At 31.5% G+C, this 14,307-nt stretch overlaps 1 pseudogene; it reads right to left on the bottom strand.

Moving 5' to 3' along the window:
• Nucleotides 1-13,855: 13,855 nt before the first annotated feature.
• On the bottom strand, nucleotides 13,856-13,974 carry LOC118609790 (annotated as a pseudogene).
• Nucleotides 13,975-14,307: the final 333 nt, after the last annotated feature.

Raw genomic sequence — 14,307 nt, 5'->3', positions numbered from 1 at the left:
ATCACATGATCATCAAGAACAGTTACCAGTGTGGGAAGAGTTTGCTATTGCTATTCTGGTTTTTGTAGAAAGATTCTATGAACAAAGGAATATCAAAGTGACTTGGTTTAGCCTCATTCATCACCCTCTTCTATGAAACGAAATGAAAAAGCGTAGCATTGTGCATTATCTATTCACTGACTCTCCCAGAAATACTTGAAGAAACACTGAACAGCAGGACACAAGTGTCAAACTTTCCCAGGACATTGAAAGTACAGGAGCATGGCTTAGAAAAAGACAGGTCCATACTAGCCCAGACCAGGTGCATGGGCATGGAAATTGGTGTGTCTGTTTTTATAGCGTGACAGCTATCTTGCTAGAAAGAAGTTTTTATTTGGCTCTTAGTAGAAGATTTCCTTGAACAAAACACCACTGATTCAAGTGCCCTCTCTCCAGCTTCTGCCAACAAATCAATGTCTAGGTTTGGGAGGAATGACTCAGGATTCCCAGGATAAGTAAAGCGGGCAGAGCCAGGTAGAAAGAAAGCTATGGAGAAAGTAACTGAAGTAGAAGAATTGTGAAATCATTCCAAAGCTACTTCTGGACTAGACAGCCTCAGTTTTAAGCCTGGGCTCTGTCATCGTGATCTTAAAGAGCCTCCATCTCCTCGATTATAATATGGCAATTTAGTTATTTTTCCTATGGCTTCTGTAACAATGTAACATGAAATATGTGGCTCAGGAAATCAAAAATGTATGGTTTCACAGTTCAGAGGCTAGAAACTCGACATCAAGAAATCTGCAGGGTTGGTTCCTTCTGAGGGCAGTTCTGCTCCAAGCCTTTCTGTGGTTCTGTTTTTGGTGATTTTCTGCCAATCTTGAATGTCCCTTGGCTTGTAGATGCATCACCCCAATCTCTGCCTTCATCTTTACATAGTGTTCTACTTGTATTTGTTTCTGTGTCCAAATTTTCCTTTTTTATAAGGACAGCAATCACATTGGACTAGGGGCCCACCTTCTTCCAGTATAACCTCATCTTAATGAATGAAATCTATAGTGACCTTATTTCCAAATAAGGTCATGTTCTAAAATAATGTGATTAGGGCGTCAACACATGGATTTTGAGTGTACATAGTTTAACTAATAACACTAGTATTAAAACAATCTCTCAGAATTTTATAAGGATGAAATGAGAGCATACACACGGGCTTGGCAAAGCCTCGGCAACATAGATAAATGTCAATAAATGAGTATTTATTTGTAAAATAGAGTCAAATTGACTAATTTCTTAGTTTTTCTGTTAAGATTTAACATATAAATGTTTTATAAAACACTTATTGCTGTCTGGTATACATTAGCCTCCTAGAAATGGTAGCTTTAAAAGTGATCTATTGAGAAGCAAAAACAAAACAGCCTCCTTTTCTAGTATTGGTACATCAGCCAGTGACAAGCTAGAGAGGAAAAGAGTAGATTACAGGATGCAAGAGCGAGTAAATGAAGATCACCACCTGCAGCAGCCCTGTGGGATGGGGCTTGGAGAACACAACTCAAGCAGCAAAAGTGAATTCTTATGTTCAGGTTTAAGCAGAAATCAGATATAAAAGTATGAAATGGAATTGTTAAAATATTTAATAGATGTGCAATTAAACACACATATTTTCACTATGATCTATTAACCTACAAATTTATTTTGCTAACATGACACTAAGTTTCATGTAAAATTAATGCTAGGTTTAACTCACATGATAACAATCGTTCCCAATCTTCCTTCTATTGTATGTTTTACATTACTAAGTCAAGAAATCAAATCATCTCTGTAAATCATGCCCTAGGGCAAGGCCAGCTTAATTCTAAGCATACTAAACCATGTGCACTGGCTTTATGAGGTATATTTTAATTAAAAGTATAGATTTATATTTTAAATGGAAGAACTGAAAGTACCATGTGCCTCGAAGAGTCTGCTCTCTTTTATCATTATTCTGTTCTGTGACATGCCCGGTGTATGTAGTAATTCTTTTCCTGATGTAAAAATGTCTGCTTCTTAAACTCATTTATGTAAATTCTTTGATAGCAATTTTGGTCAATGCATTCCATATGCTTATTAAACAATGCTTGAAAACATTACATCTAAATTCTTTACGTATTTTGAATCATCAATATTTTTGTACCATGATTTATCATTTTCATACCCATTGAAAAAGACCTCATATTTATTTTTCTCCTCAAAATATATTTTTTTTATAATATAATATGGTATTCCCAGAGTGATGCAACCAAGGAAAACTTCTTTTTCCATCCCTTTAAAGCCCATAAGAATCTTCTGTTACTAATATTCCTAAAGTGTACTTGGGATATCTGTTTGAAGTTGTGGTGAGGGTGTCCATAGTCAATGTTCAAAGCATAGTAAAACTATTGTAGAAGAATAAAGAAAGTGAACTAAGTCTATGCATAGAGACAGGGCAGCAATGAGAAAGAGAATGACTTTAAATCATTCACAGGAGGAAGTCTCAGTCTCACACTTAATCAGACTCTGTGCTACATAAACATAATATCAGAATAAATTGATGCTGGCTACTGGTCTACTATCAAGAAGAATGACAATATATTTTTTAGAAAGAATTTTTTCATTTTTCAACAAAAAGAAATTAAATTTTTTAAATTATATGTGGCCAATGAAAATAATTTGGATTCTTGGTATTTGTTTCAATATCTTTATGTTAATAATACTTATGTGGCTGTCATTTAATTTATTTTTCCAAACATAGGATTAGGTAGGAACTTAATACTTCCTCTCCGAATGTCACATTTGACGTAATAAATACTCCCCAGTTGGGAAATTTCTGTACTCAAAATGACTTGAAATTATTGATAAAAATCCAAGGCATAGTGTTTAAATCTCTTAAAGATACCAGGTGTTCCATTAAAGTTAGTTTTTAGGGATAATTACTGTTTGGATAATTGAGAAAACTGATGATAACCTATTTAGTATACATATGTTTGATCTTTTTTTAAAAAAGTCAAAATATGATTGCATAGTTAGGCAGAATTTATATCTGATAACTTGATTTTATTTTTGTAATCTAAGAAGTACAACATTTAAATACATGTTGAAATAAACAAAGTTTATGATTAAGACTATTGTCATTAAATTATAGATTTATTCATTTTTTTAAATCTTTACTGTTTTTGTGTGTGTGTGTGTGTGTGGAGATTTTTTCTGACCATTTTCATTGCTTTAGCCTGTGTATATATTTCAATTTATATTCAAATTGTTTCTGAATACTAAATCTAAATAATTAATACATTTATTCATTTCCTAGACATACTCAGACATAGATTCTATTAAGTTGGTCAGAGTTCCTTATGTATGAGCCATTTCGCAAAAACTTTTGTTTTTCTAAGTTAAAGAAGCTTATAGATCTCTTCTCAATCATTAATTTGTAGCCAGTCATTCTCAACAGGTAGCAATATTGCCCTTTCAGGGATATTTGGCAATGTCTGGAGACATTTTGGTGACGACCGGGAAGGGGCAGGGGTGCTACTACCATCTAGTGTGTACAGGTCAAGGATGGTGCTAAACATCTTACAATATACAGGATAGAACCACTTCCCCCACAGAAAATAAAGAATTATGTGAATCCGAGTACCAATAGTATCAAGAATAAGAAAATCTATCCTAAGGTATTCTAAAGTAACATTTTAAATGATTATTGTAATATTGCATTGGATCCTCATTCTTACCTAGATGTCTAACATCTTCCTTCAGTGATTGATTCAAGTTGGCATCCTATAATGAATTGATCTCTAAAAAATTTAATAAAAGAAAATAAAAATAATATGTTAAATAATTACCTTCACAGATGTGTTTACACATCGATATCCTAAAGGTAACATTAAAAAAGTATCTTAATTAACAATTTTCATTTTCATTACACAGTTTGTTGATTCCACCTTTTTTTCTAATACTTTTTCACCTTTTTCCACTTGATTATTAATAACAACATTCCAAAATATGTAACAGGAAATAGCAATAAAAATTGTTGTTCATTTTATGATCGTTTCAATCATTTAGTTTTATTCCAAATTTATAATATGGAAAGAGCAACATATAGGAGAAAAAAGGTCTAATAATTATCATGAAGATGATGATGATGATAACAACTCATACTATTAATAACTATAATTAACACTAATTTCACACCTAATAAGTGTCAAGCATAGTTATGCAAACTTTATTTATATGTAACACATTTAAATTGGGGAAGGTTGAAAAATGTCAATGTTAGTCTCCCTAGATTGTCATGGACTTCTCCATTTTAGTTTCACTTCCCTGCTAGACAGGAAGATAGCAAATATTTAATAAATACTGGATGAAATTAATAAATGTTTGATTAATTTAATCTTATTTAAGATTTATAATAGGCCAAGTAAAAGTTTATTTTCTGTTCCATTCATTAGGTTCATTATAGTGTCTGATTGGTCTCATTTGCTACTTACTCTGCTAACACAGACCTGGAAAATAATAGTCTCTTAAAAAATATATTTTTAAATACACAGATAAGTAAATAATTGAACAAATTATTTTATATTTTTACTATTTTAACATTAGTAGTATAAATGAGATGAAAAATTAACCATTGGACAATGTAACATTCTGTCTCCATAAGGTTAACTTCAAAAAAATGAATTACAAAGAAAAAATGTCATCAATAAGACTCATCACAACTATGTGGCTTTATTATCTTTGACAGCTTGAATAATCTGTGTCTGTCTAACTATCTGTCATCTATCTAATCTATTATCTAATCTATCTCTATCATCTATTTATCTTTCTTATGATCTATTATTTATCTATCTATCTATCTATCTATCTATCTATCTATCTATCATCTATCATCTATTATCTACCTACCTATCATCTATCATTTATTCTGGCCTAAACTGATAAAATAAATGAAGGACCATTACTTGATTCATCTTATTTGAAAATATTTTTGTTAATACCAGATCTCTTTTTCTGGGAAAATGGAAGTGCCATCAAATTGAACAAGCACTAGGTATTATAATTTATAAGAAGGAGAGTCAAATGCCATTTCTCTTTGCTTGTTAAAAGGACAGATTTCCATAAATAATTTCTTACTATTATCTGCCATCTGTGTAATGGCTCTACATAATTAGTTGCATATCATGTCTTTGACGGGCCTTATTTCTGATAAACAGAAAATAAAATTAAGCTCTCATATGAGATCCATTACAGAGGAAGCTTGGAATAAATATAGTAGATTTAATTTTTCGCTTTCACAAACCTGACAAGGCAGCTGCTAGAATGCTCACTTATGAATCTTTGTTTAGAATGAAATTCCAAATGATGAAGTGTAAGCCTTTAATGACAAAATATGCTACATGGTCAATTGGAAAGGAAGTGTTTCCCAGGCTTCTGTCTTAGATACATCAAGAATTTAAAGAATATGAGATAATTTAGAATGATAGATCATCATTTTGTGCCACTGAATTTTAAATCAACACCTGGGTACGGCATGGTGAGTAGAATATGAAGCCAAGTACATTCAAGGAAGCAGTAGCATTTTCTTTTAATATTCATAAAGTTTTTTAATTGAAGCTGTACAATATGTTCCATCACAGGTGGCACTTTAGGAAATTATGTCATATGATGGCAAATCAGCAGGTGTTATGACTATTAGTGTGCCCATTGAGGTTGGACACAGGTATGATACTAATCTCTAAAAGAAAAACAGCAAAATATACATTCAAACTGGAAGAATAAAATCCTGTAAAAGAATGAGACATAGCTAGAATATTATTGTCAATAACAATTTGTCATAAACTTGGTTATAATGAAAAATATATGAAAAATCACACTGATTAACAAAGGAAAACTGTTGGCTTTCATTAATACAAACAAAAATGTACAAATCGTGTGTTCGGTCCTGTGAATTTTGGATATTATATTAATGCAACAAAAACTCAGAGAAAGGTAGTGAACATTCTCATACTTCAGGTAATTTTCTCATGCCCTTTCCAAACTATCCCAAGGAAACTCTGATTTCTGTCACTTATAACTGCTGGTTAGTGGACATAATAAAAATGAAATCAAACATTCCTTTTTGTGCTCAGTTTTTCACTCACTTAAAATACTCTTGTTGAGATTCATCCATCCTGTTGCATGGATCAGCAGTCCCTCCATTTTTATTCTTGACTAGTGATTTATCGTATGGGTCTACTATAGGGGTTTGTTGTCCTTGTTTTTAATCCATTCTTCTGATGATGGACAGTTGGATTATATTTCTGGTTTGGGACTCTTTTAAGTTAGACTGCTATGAATTTTGTTGAGCAAGTCATTTACATGGGCATATGTTTTCATTTATCTTGGGTACATGAGTAAAAATGGAATTGATGGGTCATACATTGTTTGTATGCTTAACTGTATAAAAAAATGCCAACCCTCTCTTCAAAGTGGCGGAACTATTTGACACTCTTACTAGCAAAATATGCAAGCATCAGTTTCTCTTCATCTAACATTTTTTCAAGATTTAAAAAAAATTATTTCAGACATCCCAGTGTGTGTAAAATGGTATCTCACTGAGGATTTAATTTGTGTTTTCTTAATAACTAATAATGCTAATGATCTTTTTATATGTATAGGGGCTATCATATGTATTTTTTTTCATCCAGTGAAGTATACAAATCTTTCCACCACACATTTTTAAATTACTTTTTTGAGGTGAAATTCACATAACATAAAATTAATCATTTAAAAGTGAACAATTCAGTGGTATTTAGTACATTCATAATGTTGTATAACTACCACCTTTCTGTAATTCTAAAATATTACTCTCATATAAAATATTATATTTCTATAAAATAAAATGTCAATCACTCTAAATCAAACTCCTTACCCATTAAGCAATTTCCCCAATCGGTACTCCTCCTAATCCTTGCAAATACCAAACTGTGTTTTGTCTTTATGGATTTATCTGCTCTGAATATTTCATATAACATGAATTATATAAGAATTACTTTTTACATTTATTTTTTTCACATAACATAAAGTTGGAGATTCTTCCACTTAGTAGTATGTGCCACTGGTTTATTTTTTTTTATGTCTAAATAATATTCCACTGCATGTTTATTAACAGTTCGTTTATCCCTTTATCTGTTTTTGACATTTAAGTTATTCCTACCTTTCGGCTATTGTGAACAGTACTGCTATAAACTTGTGTACAAGTACTTGTTTTGAGTATTTGTTTTCAACTTTTTGAGTATATAATTATAAGTGAAATTGCTGGGTTATAAGGTAAATCTATGTTTAACTATTTTTAATGAGCTCTTTTACCTTTAATTGTTGACTTACAGGATTTCTTTATGTATTTTATACAATTATTTGTCACATAAGCTGCAAATATATTTTCTAGTCTGTAATTTAATTATATAGTTTGATAAAGGCAAATTTTGAGCTCTAAAAAAATTCAATTTATCTTTTTAAAAATGAGTAATGTTGTGTGTGTGACAAGTGACTTGAAAAAAAAATATTTGACTTACAAAATCTGTTTGACTTCAAGGGGTAATGGCACATGTGTCAGGATGCTGGCTTGAAGTGGTAGAAGCTTCCTGGTCCAGGAGTGTCATAAATGCAGAGAAAGTGAAAATGGTTTTCTCTTTTGGTACGTGGGTCAGTAGCATTTGTGGTGGCTTTCTTTTCAAAGCCAATTCTTAAGCAGAATTTGGGATGCTATTCTTACAAGCTTGGTTTAAGTCCTTGTGCTCTAATACTGCCTCCCCAACTCTGTGAATTATCTAATCTCTATCTCTGTATAATTCAAATAAAACTTATGTTTCTTGCAATAAAAATTTTGACTAATACACCAACTCTGGACATTTTATTGCCAATTTAATTAGTAAAGTTTATTATCCAATATTGATTACTTTTTATATTATTAATTATTGAGATGATTCATCTCTATAAATTTTATAAATTGTCCATTTTTATAAAGGATTTACTTATAGTTTTCAGAAATGGGTTTGCAAATATATTATGTACCTTTATACCTCCTTTTACTAGTTAATAAGTTAGTTCTCATGACCCCCACCAATTTACCTAACATTATAGTTAGAGCAGGACCAAGGAAAGGGCTAGGCCTCCGGTTATTTTAATCTATATTTATACCTTAGAAAAAAAACAATTAGAATTACCTTCTTCCAAGTAGTGGTTCCTCATTACCATATCTAAACCAGATATTCCCTTGTTTTTCACTTATTGTAGCATCTTCTCAGGACCAACTACATAGATTTCAGGGCTTGGTGAAAACAGAGAATATAGGGGCCCTTGTTAGAAAATTATTTAAAATTTCAGAATGTGCCAGCAGAACATTAAACCAAGAGCTGCCCTCTAAGTGTAGGACCCCGTAGTTCCATGTAGATTGTATACTGATGAAGCTGGCCCTGTCTCTTCTTTACATTATGTATCAGAACTTGTTATTGTAACTATCATTATAATAATTGCTGTGATTTTTCTATTAAATCTATTTGCTTTTTAAAAGACTGTAAACTCCATGAAGGTAAACCCCATGAGTGCCTATTTCTTTTTTCACCCCAATATCCAACACAGTTCCTGACACAGTAAATCAAAAATCAATTATGGTTGAGTAAATGAATAAATAAAAGAATAACTAGACCAACTGATCTTTGTGTTATAATTTTAACATTTTATATATAATTAAACTGTAGAGATAAAACAAAATATTTCTATGTAGCAACGAGGAAAACTTTACCATGTGCACTACTCTTCCATAACAGGAAATTCCCTCACTCCATGTGGCTAGTTGTAGAGACCTCGTCCAGAAAGAAGCGCTTAAAACAACAAAAGTTCTTCAGTTTATGTATATTTAGACCTCATCGTTATACCCAGTCAAGGGTAGCTGTTAGGGAAAGAGGAAAAAATATTTGGTGAAGGTTCCCTTCACCAGATTTTGACTTGATTCACCTCAGTTAACTTTCCAATATTGAGGACCTCTCTACAGTAAACCAGTGCATCTCCTATAAATAATTTATACTCATTAACGTCATAGGTCACAAGTAAATTAATGAGTAGAGGAGGGGTGCAACAGAGAATTTGTGCGTATTACCTTTTAATGCCACTATCATAGGAATGGTTTGCTCAGAATAGACGCTAAGTATATATGTTTAATTATTTAAATTGAGACACTGTGACAAAATTAAAATTTTAATATTCACATTAAATCTTCCCCTTTTTATTGAAAATTATTGAGGTGATATGGATTAACAAAATAAAACAAGTTTCAAGTGCATCATTCAACAGTAAGTCATATTTATATATATATTACATTGTGTGTTCACCACCCTGAGTTAGATTTCCTTCTGTCACGAAATATTTGACCCCTTTTATACTTATCTACCTGTCACTTCCTTCTAGTAACCACTAATCTACTTTCTGTGTCCATGAGCCTCTGTTTGTCGTCTCTGTTTGTTGCTTTTAGTTTTATATCCCATACGTAAGTGATGTCATGTGTTTTTTCAACTTTTTAGTCTAGTCTGACTTATTTTGTTTAGTATGATTATCTCAAGATCCATGTTGTCACAAATGGCAATTTTTCATCTTTTCTTATGGCTGAGTAATATTCCATTGTAGGTACAGACCATACACATCTTTATCTAATCATCTATCGCAGGACACTTCAGTTGCTTCCATGTCCTGGCTACTGTGAACAATGCTGTTATAAACATTGGAGTGCAAATATCTTCGCAGATAGGAAAAAATATTTTTCATAATTTCATCGTTTATCTGGATTCTTAGTTATAATTTCTTCTTGATCATCGAAAATATACTCTGTTTATTATTTATCTATCAGATACAGTTTTGCTGGGACCCTTAAAAAACATTTACTCAACTCAACCCTGTTCTCTTTACTTTATATTTGCACATTGTAATATTTGTTATGTGACTAAATATTTTTTTATAACTACTCTTCAAAAACTTCTCTAAAACTTTAGTCTCACTTCCTATCTGGCCTTATCATTTTATCTCACCTGTAACTTCAAAAATCTACCTTCACATATTTCTTTCTTTTTCCCAACTTCTCAAGATCTACTTTTTCCTAAAACACTCTGAAACAAAGAAATGAAAAAATATGTTGTCTTATTGTTCATTCAAAGACATATAAAAACAAAAATGAATAGACAAAATTCAGATCATATACATTACTCTTAATTCTATCTCAAATATTTTATAGATTATTTTTTCTATTCTAGTGAATTTAATATGACTCTAAAATTGTCAGGACATATGATACCATTTGTATGAGTAAAATATAGTGTTTTTTTTAAAAAAAATTGCTTAAATACATAACTTTTAATTATTGCTTTGCAACTAAACAAAATATAAAATTTAACAACATAAATATATATTGTCAGAAAGAAATAGAGTATATAAAAAATAATATAATTACTGAAAAATCACATTCACATATTGGGGAAAGTAAGCAATAGCTTCCTTTCTACATATTAGTATTTTCTTGGTGTCTATTTGTCTTAAGAGTTAAAAAACAGCTTGCAACATAAAGACTTTTGTTTACACAGAACAAACATAAGACATCCTCACTCTTCTTATATTCTACTTTTAACTCGCCTTCATGGAAAAATCCTACTACTAAGTGAAAGATAATTGCATTGTTTTTCCCTCTGGGGAATAGGTTGGTAACTAACCCATGACTTCTCAGGCTTCCACGTTCACAAACTGCCTCTTACCTGCTGGATATAGGAGATTTCGACAAGTCTAGGCAGGTGAGGGAGTCCAATTTCAGTGCTGTTTCTTTCTGAGGCCATGAGAAGTAAAGGAAAACAAAACAACTCTCTCCTTTCATTGCTAATTGGAATGAAAAAAAAAAATTAAAAAAAAAATAGACTTCCTTTCTCTACTTCAAATGACACCATCCTCAGGCTGTTGAATACATCCTTTATTGTTGACAGTCAATGGAGATGGAATTCAATTCCATACTCTCAAGAGGGAGTTAAGGACATTGTAATTGATACTCAGAATAACAAGGTAACTTATTTTCACAAGAAAGGTCATGAGAATGACAAAAAAGAGCTTGAAAAATAGTGTGAGATACTGAAAACAGTGGCCACACAATTAGATGTTAGTTAGTGTCTTGCTGGTTTTTATTTTTTTGGTTCAAGAACAAATAATATTTCTAACAGTTCAACAACGGGCCATTTAAATTCTAAAATAATAATAATAATAATAATAATAATAATAAATATTGTATCTTACTAAATTGAAGACTAAGAAAATGAATTCTCACATTTTTTTTGAAAGTGAAATAATAGACCCATTTGCAGTAGTCCAAAATAAATAAATAAACTCATGTTATATAAAATAAAAATAAATAAATAAACTCATGTTATATAAAATAAAAATAAATAAATAAACTCATGTTATATAAAACAAATGATTCTATAGATACCTTAAAATGGAATTTGTACAAGAATGGATGCATTCCACAAATGTATTTAGATGCTTAAGTCATGATACTAAAATGTTATCATTTCCTCAACCTAAATCTGAATAAACAGAGGATATAAGAAAGAAAGGGAGATATTTGAGATGGAAATAGAATCAGGGAATCCTTCTCTGAATGTATTTCTCTATTTCTGTGCATAGGTGCTGTGGTCAAAAAAAAAAACATGTTAAGAATAAAATGATGCTTATTCAAACAAAGTCCATTTAGTTCACTTTCTGTGTTTCATTTACTTAGAATAATTAAGACTTTAAAAAGTATAAAAGAGAGAGAAAAAAGCAAGAGAGATTGGTCCACATCATTTACTTATCATCTCAGATATTCCTTCTTTCACTGAGGCTTCAGTGACTCTCTGGGTCAAATATAAACTCTCCCCCAAATTCCTATAGCATTTGGTTTCCAGGTCTCTTATGTTGCTGAATATATTGCACTGTAAATGCTGAAGCTCCTTCAGTGCAGGAGTGATGTCAAACTCAATTATCTCTACCTGAGATCAACTTTCTAAAATGCGTACTTACGGAAGCAATTTGCGAGAATTAGTAGCACTACCTACACAGTTAACATGAAATTGTTAAATGCATGCTATCTGTAAACATAGTTCTAGGCATTAATTAGTGATCTTAGAGAAAATAAGACATATTTTCAAAATAGAAATACCTGAGAATAAGTGAACATTCCTTTATACCTGTTAAAGATGAAAGCAAAACAAACATTGGATATTTCAAAATAAAATATGAGTTGTGTTCCAAAAGAGACATCGGTTTATGCATTGTAATCCTGCCCTATGCTGCCCTGGGTGATTTCCTTTTATATCCTTGACCCTCTTCCATTTTTCTTTGCTTGCTCTGCTTTTGCGTACCACATTTTACTCTCAATATGACTGTTCTGAAATCTACTCTTAGCTATCCCATTCTTTCTTATGTCTCTCGTGGCTATCTTGTTAAATCTTGTGACTTCAGATCACAGTTCTCTTCAGATAATTTACAAATCTTTATTTCACCTTTCACCATTTTCTGAAATCCAGTCTCAAATTTCTAATTGCCTGGTGGACATACACCATAGGACCTCACCAGTTCTACAAATAAATCTGGTCCACACTGAATTTGCTCCTGTATTTATGAATTATTTTTTCCAATTATTTTATTTCCGCATTTAAATGCACCACCTGCCATGCCAAACTTGTTTAAATAGTCAACATTAACTTTGACTCTACTTCCTTTTTTGCCCCATATACATTTATTAGCTAAGCATTAATCTTGAATCTGTAACATCTTTTATGTTTATTGTTTTAAATCCCACTGGCCACAAATCAACTCCTCATAATTTTCTCTCATATCTCTCCCTTATGTTCAGTGCTATAACTTACAAACAAGCCCTTACCTTCTAGTTTATTTTTTAGTCCAAATACTATTATACTTAACCCAAGTTTAGCTGTCCTAGATCATATCTCTCTAATAATATCACTCTCTTACTCAGACTCAAGTTCAAATTCTTAGACATTAGACAGAGAGACTGGATCCATTGGAAGCTTTTGATACTGTGGCTATGATCCATCTTTCCAATTTTGTTTTCTACCTGTTCCTTTACATAAGCACCCTTAAGATAAGACATTCCTATTTGATATGCTTATTACTGGGCTATGGATGCTCATCTTCAAAATATCCTCAAGCAAGAATAGGAGAACAAGTTTATATCCATCTTTATACTGCTGCATTCCTCTCTCTTCAATTCCCTGATTAACAGTTACCTTTTCCATAATGCCTTGTGTACCTGGTCTTATCTCTCCAACTAGAAAATAAAATCTTAGTTGGTAAGATAGATCTTTTTATTACTAAAGGCCCAGAATAGATTGTTTCATATAGCATCACACTCTAACAAAATTTTAAAGCAAATGTCTTTGGAATTTTTGAAAAGCAAACTTTTTCAGTAGTTATTGCTCTATAGAGATAGGCACAAAATCTATGTCATCATTGTTACTGACAAGTTAGCTGTACAATTCTTTAAAAGATATACAAACAGTAATTTGGCAATATTAATATTTCAGTGAAGTATACAAAAAATATATATATATATTTCTTACTACTGGTTTTCAATAGGAAGAATGGAGCCAATTAGAAAGAGATAAAAATGATTTGCTGTACAGATTTCGATGTGAATATCTCCACTTCTTTAGGTTCAGTGGTATTTATTTATTTATTTATTTATTTATTTATTTATTTATTTTTATTTATTTATTTTAGGTGAGGCAACCCTTTGTTGACCTCACAGATTGCAAGAAACTTGTCAGTGTACAATCTCTTATTTATTTTTTTTTATTTTTTACACCTACAGCACCTGTTCCTCCTAGTCGGTCTCCCATCCAAATACTAAACAGGCCCGACCCTGCTTAGTTTCCAAGATCAGACAGGGTTGGGCTTGTTCATGGTAGCATGACTGTAGAAGATTTAGTGGTATTTAAAGCACAGGTACGTCGTTATGTTGGAAATGCATTTAAATATTTATTTTTCTTTTGCTTTGATCCTTGATCAATTATTGTTCTTCTCATCTTCATTGGATATAGTTTGATATATTCTGACTCACCACTTCAATGAAATGAAAATAGAAAAGATTAGACATTCTAAACTCAAGGGAGTAGATATCTTAGGTTAAATTATATTTGGAAGCATCACATACACATGGAAATTATTAATAATTGCATTGTGCAAAATCTTAGTTCTTTAATTTGGATATTGTATCCTTCAACTGTTTAGCTCTTAATACCCAAATTAAAAACT

Source organism: Rousettus aegyptiacus, unplaced genomic scaffold (assembly GCF_014176215.1).
Source record: "Rousettus aegyptiacus isolate mRouAeg1 unplaced genomic scaffold, mRouAeg1.p scaffold_m13_p_11, whole genome shotgun sequence".
NCBI classification, from domain to species: domain Eukaryota; kingdom Metazoa; phylum Chordata; class Mammalia; order Chiroptera; family Pteropodidae; genus Rousettus; species Rousettus aegyptiacus.
Note: the sequence above shows the minus strand (reverse complement) of the source record. Positions and strands in the feature narration are given on the sequence as shown.